Here is an 8,500-nt window from a genome sequence, read left to right as displayed (position 1 = left end):
GGCCGCCATGTGTGGCTGCTACATCCTCCAGACTTGAGATGTATTCCTCTGAATATCCCGTGCGTAACCTGCAGCTTTGGACCTAGCCGCCGCCTCCCAAGAACCCTAGCTTTCTGCCTCTCACTGGCGCCGGCGCCGGTCCATCCCGTCTCTGGTGGCCCTATGGCCATGGAGGCGGGGTGGATCTCGGTCCTTGCCAGTGGGAGGGCTCCGTTTTTAGAACTTTTTTCGAGCTTTGCTAGGGTTTGTGTCCTGTTCAGGAAGGCGAGATGGTGGCGGCTCCCTGAAGATGGAATAAATGTCTCCCTGCCTAGTCCCCGTTCCGATGATGCATCTTGCATCATCGGTGGGCATGTGGAGTTGTGTCTCCAGCGGATCTGTCTTTGATGGATTTGTTCGGATCTGTTCGTCGTTCGTCTTCGTTCGTGTGTTTTCAGGTTGGATTCTTTTGATCTACGCTCTTCATCCGCGACGGTTGCTGTTCTGGTGCATTGGTTCTACGGGGCCTTAGCACGACGACTTCCCGACTGTCTACTACAACAAGGTTTGCCCGGTTCCGGCGAGGGAGGGGTGATGACAGCGGCGCGCCTTCGGCTCGCTTCAGTGCTTGTAGTCATCGCTAGGTGGTCTATGGATCTACATGTAATTTTTATTATTTCTAGTTCTCGTTGTACTACCATGATTGAAGATGAATAGATTGAAAATTTTCCCCGCAAAAAAAAAGAATATTCTTGAGCAATAAAGCGTGTGTTTAGACAACAAAAAAAAAGGAGTTTCCACACCGTTTCCGTTGCGCTCATCCCCCAATCCGCACTATGGACGTGACACTCTCAACGAATCCCGATTTGACGCGCTCCCCGTCTCCAACTTCACTTGACCCGCCCCGCCCCCATCAAATCGGACCTTAGGAAGCTCCACAGTGGTTGCTAGGGTTTGGAGAGATGCCGCGGAATCAGATCGGCGACACGGGTGAAGCGGTGCCGCCGCCGAAGCAAGCAGGGAATAGGCTCGGCCGATCTCCGGTCCCTCCGCCGTCGAAGCAACGCAAGGATCAGTCGGTCCGCACGGTCTCCGGTCGAGCGGCGCTGCCGACGCAAGTCGGGGGTCGGACGCCCGTGTCAGTCCCTCCGTCGTCGCCGAGCCAAGTTGTAAATCGGAGGGTCAGCACCGTCTCCGGTGGAGAGGTGCCGCCGAAGCAGGCTGGGAATCGGTCGCCCTTGTCGGCCCAGCTACCGCCGAAGCAACGCAGGGATGATCAGACTGTGTCCACGCTCTCCCATGGAGAGGTGCTGCGGAAGCAAGTCAGGGACCGTACGTCCGTGTCGGTCCCTCCGGCGCCGAAGCAACGCAGGGCTCTGACGGTCGGCTCGGTCTCCGGCAGACAACCCTTGCCGCAGCTGCACACCACGCAACAAGGCAGACCGGCCAGCTCCTCAAAACCTAGTGCGCACGCTCGTAAGCCATCTGCTGCTGCAACAAAAACTGTTGTACAAGTTAAGTCGAAGAAGAACAAAGATATAGAAGAAGCGGAGGACGAAATCCAAAGGCTTAACAAATTGGGATTGGGAGATAATGTCAGCAAGAAAGATTATCGTGCTTATCTCAACCAGCTGCCTGCCAGGCCTGATGTCGATATTTCCACTAAGCTGGATGATGTGCAGCTCAAGGAGCTCAATGTTCGCCATGTGTTGTATCGCATCAAGTATTATCAGGTTTTGTTTGCAGTCACATCAACAAGATGCACTATTCTGTCTATTATTGCACTTTTTAGGTTGCTTGTGTGTTAGTATCTAAATTATTTGGTTCTGTGCTGCGTATGTTGGTTTGGTATAATACACAGTAAATTTTGTCTCATGACTGATCTCATTGTCTATAGCTGTCATAAAACGTGCCTGAGGATAAGCTTTGCTATGATAAATTGAAAGAGGACTACCCCCCTAGCCGTCTTGAGGAGGAGAGATTCTTTAAGTGCTATGAGGAAGATGGCAAATTAGATTGGTCTTTCCACCCTGATTACTGCAAGCTTGCTGGCCTGGAGGACTACCAACGGCTGGTCCCTCAAAATTATGTACGTACTCTTTTTTTTTTTTGGCAAGTTGTATGCATCTGTTTATGTTTTGTTGATCTAGTATGATAGACCAGTGTTTAAGCTCAGAAACTTCTCAACAAAACGACTTACTTTTGGTAGATTAAAATCTTTATACGGTGAATCAGTTATTAAACCTTGTATGAAACGTGAAAAGAAATGGCGTTTCTGTATTCTAAGCCTTGTAATAAAAGGTAAAAAGAAATTACAGTTTCAGTATTCCTGGCATATTATTTTGATTCTCATATCCTTTTAGACCAATTCGCACGCATGTTCATGCTAGCAGTAGTAGTACGTTTTAATTATTGTTTCCTTGAATGAAGTGTTCTGCCTACCCCAACTTGTTTGGGACTAAAGGCGTTGTTGTTGTTGTTGTTGTTGTTGTAATGAAGTGTTCTATAATGTTATCTAATTTTTTAAGCCCGACAGTAATACTCATCAAATTCCATGACAAATTGGCCAGTTTGCATAAATTCAAATACAGTGACAATCTTGTTTCACCTTTTTATTCTGTGAATGACATAAATTGGTGAAACTGTTCCTAGTTTTTTTTTCTTTGATCAAGGATGGCAGACTATATTATTTCCTTTTAGATGTCTTTAGATGTCTTTTGGCAAATGTAACTAAGTATGTTTTTCTGATAAATTGCATCCGCTTGTTTATCTGATTATAAAATGTTCAACTATTATTATTTGAGTTATGTGATTGTTTGCTAATCTTTCCTTTTTACTGTTGTCTCCCTCTAATTTTTTATTGTAGGGTGGTTATGACTATGTTCGTTGGGATGAATACCACAAGGAATTTCATAGCTATGAGATTGAACAAGAATATGTCAAGTATTGTGAAGAATTGTCCAAGAAACTTAAGGTACGCACCAAAGATATGATAAAAGTTACCAAAATGTTGATTGTTTTTTGTACTAACAATCTTTTTTTGTCTCGCAATAGTGGATGGAAGCTTATGTGCTAAAAGAACAAACATCTCTTATGGTAAGTATGAGTGAGATCTCTTATGCAAAACGCACGAGTAACATTATGTCACTATGTATACTTTAGCACCATTCATAATGCCTCTCCTTTTTTTTTTTTTGAACTTATGCCTCTCCTATGACCAGAGGAACTTTCCAAGCAATGAAGATCGCCACTGACTTCTCGAAGATACATGCGAACTTAGCCTTTTCTGGCTTCTATGTAGGGTCCCTTGTGCACTTTTTATTTCATTTAGGTGTTCTGTATTTAACAATTAGACTCTTAATTCAGGAGTGGTTCAAGAGCATGGCTTTTGATGTTACGAACTACAAAGAGTTTGATGTACTCTATTATGAGATTTGGCAGAGGTGCAATCAGGAGGTTAGTAATGTACCCTGGTCTTCTGAACAACTTAGCAATCATTGAATGGTGATATGTGTTTTGATGCTTTGTAATGCATTTCCTTTTTCTCCCCTTGAACAATTCTCAGAAGAAATTCAGAGATGCTTTGGATGAGGTTTATGAACTTAACAGGTTCCCATTGAGCCAAAACAGAATGAGATGTGCACTGGAGAATGACACATTCTGCTCGGAATTCGAAGAGGAGGTAAATTGTGTTCCTTATTCAGATGTTTTCGAAATTCACATGGTATTCATGGTTATAGATGTTTATAGCTTATCTTTTTCATACTTCTCATTTTCAGTTTCTTGGTTTCACAGCTTGCCTCAAGGAAGTAAGTCCTGTTCTGTGTGTCTCCCACTCTTATGGCATGTTTGGATGCAGAGTGTTTTTAGAGTATTTTCTGAATACCATGGTTTCTGAAGAAACTATAGTTGTACATACTTTTGGGTGTTTGGAGTAGTAAATACCATACTCTTACAAACTGCAGTATTCCCAATACTATGATATTTTTGGAGTATTGAAAAATCTACTCCTGCCCTCTTTTTTCTTAAAGAGAGAAACAATTGCATGGGTTGTTTTAGTTAGTCTGGCTGCTCTGATTTTACGTCTACTAGGTTGCGCACCATCTTGACACAAGTCAGCTACTAATGCATGTCAGTTTATATCAACACATGTTGCTCTGAATCAGTGTCACATAGAGGATATAGAAGTATAGATCCGATACGTTAGTTTATATACGGAGCCAATTAACCAAACAGTTGTCTTCAACGTGCATGTGCATGCCCAAAAACTAGTTTGATTTTTTTATGATAGTTATGGAATGCAAAATAAGAAAAGTAAAACTTTAGTAAATACTGCTCGCCACACGCTTCATTGTATCTGCACACTTTTTCCTACCTACAAGTCATAGTACTTTGATTTTCAAATAGTGTAGGTTTTTTAAGTACTCAGCATCCAAACAGAGCCTAGATCGAAACCATTGGAACGTTGTTCTTGTGTCTGATGCTCTACCTGACCATAGTTTGCAGAGGACAAAAGCCAGATCACTGAGGATAAAGCCCTGGAGTTTATTGCAGAGGCACTTAGAAAGGAGGTACTTTATTATAAAACTGCATCTGCATGCCTTTTTCAAGTTTCAACTATATAGTTTACTTAAGTGAAGTTCCTTTTCTTTCAGACGCCGAAACCGAAGTTCTATGAGGACTATTGTAGGAAGAAGATAGATATTGCTCAAGCTATTGGATTAATTCCCAGCGTACCAGCTTAACTGTTGATCTTCCCGATTCACACCATTTCATTTATCAAGTTAGATATGCAGCCCAACTGCCACTCAACTGCCACTATTAGACAGTAGTATATACTAAGTAAATGGCACGTGCCATGCACATCTAGAATTCAGGGAATGTAACTTAAAAAGTTGGATATTTTTCGTGCTCCCTTTTTCTTGGTGATTACTCTTCATCTGATGACCATCGACTGTATCTACACAAGCGCTACAAGAGTGTTCAGCTTCTGTTGGGTACTTAAGCGACTGCGCGAGCATGGTGATCAAAAGCTCCTCCAGGCAAAGGACGTAGTCTTTAAATCCAACTGCAATGGCAACTCACATGACTGTCCTGTAACGTTGAAATTTTGGCTGGCTTTGGAAAGGGCTTCTTGTTCCCATTCGAATTAATCTTGTATTATTCACGTCACATACTAACTTATTTTGCTATTATAGATATACCTTGTTAAAAATAAGAGGTTACAAATTATCACAGAAATATCTACAAGGAGTTGTTGTAATTGCTATACTAGTCGAGAACATACATATAAAGTATGATTAGATCATGATGGAACATGCTGCTGCAGCTGTCAATTTTGACGATAAATGTTTGAAATTTACACAAATATATGGAAGTATGTTGTTCGAAAGTTCAATTTTCATGAAGATATTTATTGTTATTTACACAAATATAGGAAGGTATCCAACATAAAATTAGGTTGATTTTTATCGAGTTATATATAAATATGTTTAATCTCTACTAAATCAGACACAAGTCCATTCTAGCAAAGTCATCCTTCTAAGATCCAAATTCGACTGTTGATCAAATGTGTAAACATGTGTTAATTATGAGGTAAATCCTGTTGATTAAATGTGTTAACATGTGTAAATTATGGGGTAAATCTCCCTTGTTAACAGTTAGCACTAATGCTAGCCCTCGCATCCCTTTGGCTGCGTCCCCTCAACGTGTATATAAGCATAATCTACATCTACGCTATTATTAAAAGAGCAAACATGTGTTTCTCTAAAGACACATGACAAAGTGTACACGGGATTAGCAGAACCCTCAGATCTAATTGATTAAGTGAAATCTAAGAGCCCATAATATTCCGGTGGTCTGCCGGTCAATCGAACGATTCAGATTGGATGTTCACTAATTACTCCAGATCGCACGCCTCCTCCTCCTATCTTTTCGCCTTTCATCTTCGTCCGCCTCTTCTCCTCCCCGTCAGGCTCATGGCCATGGAAGATATCCACTTGTGGGAACTGGGAAGACGGTAGCTTGCTTGCGGAGGACGGCGTCCACCCGCATGGCGGCGTTCCCGTGGAAGGCGGCGTCCAGCAGGGCAATGGCGGCGTTCCCGCGGAAGGCGGCGTCCAGCAGGGTAACAGAGTCGTCCACCCTCACGACAGCGTGCCCGCGGGGGGTGGCGTCCACCAAGGCGACGACGAGGTCACAGGCGGACGTCACGGCTTCGGCCATGCCGTTCGGAGGATTGCCGCCTCGCGCAGCCCAACGATGGTGACTATGTGGCGTCTGTGAGCGGCCAACATGTAAGCGCTGGCAATGGCCTTGGCATGGCGCAGGTCGACGTCCAGCACTCGCACGCCTTGTGGAGTCGTGGGCGTCTACGGACTCCTTCAGGTTCCCGCGGATGACGACCAGGGCGTCGTCACAGCTGTCCTGGAGGACGGTCGCCAAAAGCAGGCCGAGAATGGCGCCGAACGTGTCGCTCGGGGGCAACCAGCATGCAGGCGCTGATGATGGACACTGCATCGCGCAAGGCGACGACCACCACGCAGGCATCCACACACTTGAGACACAGGCGCAGTCGCTCAGCACCTCATCCATCAGGGATTCAGGGGCTCTGTTTTCGCCATCTAATCATGGACCAGCGAGTAAGTGTAAAGAAGAGTGAGGAGAGAAGATCACAGCAAGGACAGGGTGTGCAAGCGATTTATAGCAATGTTCTTCTGTGTTCTAGACATCGCACTAAATAAAATCTCTGGAATAAATTTTACATAGTTTAAGAGGGAAAGGGTTCAGGAGAGGGTTCTTTCCTCCCTTCGTTCAAAACACAGAGTTTAAGGACGATGAGTAAAACTGAAGCTCTAATAAATTGCGGATTAAGAATTGAGATCTAGAAAATGCATTGCTCATTTTCTTCATTGAAGAAAAAAAACTGACACGCCACATATAAATAGAAAATACTAAGTTATAGCTAGATTTGTTCAAGGAAATATTTTTGCTGAAGAGACAACGATGTTTAGCTTCAGGCTGCGTCATTTTTTTGTTTTATAGTTGTTTAAACTTTGTGGCGCTGCTTCTCTTGTTGGCATTCTTTAGGTTGACGCGTGTTCTCGGAAAAAAAGAAATGAGTGTTTTCTGAATTGGAGCATTGCATTTTGAAGTAAGTTTTCAACCATTATTATTTTTGCATAAATTTACTTATCTATACGCAAACGATTTTCTCTGTTTTTAGTAGTCTTGCAGGACATCAGAGAGTAGATAACACATTGGCCACATCTCCAGTAAATGTGGCAATCATACTAAATCATAAAAGGTTGGAGACTTTGGATATTGAAAGAATGATACTTTCTGAAGTAATATGAGTATTGATTAACTCATTTTTGTGTTTCTGGGCTGCCTTGATTTTTCTAATATCTATTTTGCCGTTTCTCTTGGCAGGAAATATCAATGCAATGCTTGAGAAGACTAGGACTCTGAAAATTGTAAGTGTGGGAGATTGTGGTTTCAATGTTATTGATAAAGATGATTATGAATGAATTCATACTTATTTTAAGGTTATTAAAATACTTCATATGAAATTAAACTTTTCTTTTCTTCATTAACATATAGGACGCGAAGCAGAGTTGTGTGCTTGCATGGAGGGAATATTCATTGCCATTCAGAGATCAGAGTTGCCTATTTGTGTGAAACTAGAAATGCTATCAGCAGTGAACGTGCTCAAGGAGAAGGATCTGGACAGATCAATGTTTGCATCATTGATTGCTGAGATCAAACATCTTTTGTCTCTTCGTTTTGGTTCGGGCTTGCCTCAGGTAGTAAAGCAGATTGTAATGATGATGATATTTGAGTAATGCAAGATTTTACCCGTAAAAATAGACATATAGGACAAGATGTTCTCAACATGCATGCTTATACTACCATTAGTTTGACATTCCATACCTTGTAAGCTCCAAGGCAATTCGTCGACCATGTTTGGATCCCTGGTATTTACTTTCTGATGAAACGAATCAGTTATTTTTATGTTTATATTGAAGCAACACTAATATGACAAGGGAAAATGATGCAGAAACTCAACCTCATGACAATTGTACAAAAAACCTAGTTTGCAGGTACACGTGATGCAATTGCCACAATAGAACTGACCAGGCAACTGGATAGGTGGTCATGTCTAGAGAAAAATGGGTGAATGGGTGAAGGTAAACAACGATTATTTTCAATTCTTTTTCACAAAATAATGACCAACCATATGAGTGCTTGCAACCACAAAGGGGGTGTGTTACTGACTGTTGCTCTAAACATCTAGAGATGAAGCAACGCGGCGAAAGCCAAAGTCAGAGCATAGGTGTGTTGTTAGGCAACTGATTGCAAATGACATTGCAAGCTATTTATTAATAGATTGTTGTTTCCACTAAAAGAAAGAAAAATGACATGAATGGTGTATTGTCCAATTTTTTTGGGTGGTGGACGAGAGCGGGTTGTACTATTTTCGTGCAACGACATCCTCATCGTGCTGAAGTCGAAGCACCCC

At 42.4% G+C, this 8,500-nt stretch overlaps 1 pseudogene; it reads left to right on the top strand.

The window, feature by feature from the left end:
• The first annotated feature begins 941 nt into the window (after positions 1-941).
• LOC119350043 lies at positions 942-4,724 on the top strand (annotated as a pseudogene).
• The last annotated feature ends 3,776 nt before the right edge of the window (positions 4,725-8,500 follow it).

Source organism: Triticum dicoccoides, chromosome 1B (genome assembly GCF_002162155.2).
Source record: "Triticum dicoccoides isolate Atlit2015 ecotype Zavitan chromosome 1B, WEW_v2.0, whole genome shotgun sequence".
Taxonomy (NCBI): Eukaryota; Viridiplantae; Streptophyta; class Magnoliopsida; order Poales; family Poaceae; genus Triticum; species Triticum dicoccoides.
The sequence above is the reverse complement of the archived record's forward strand: the minus strand, read 5'-3'. Positions and strand labels throughout refer to the sequence as shown.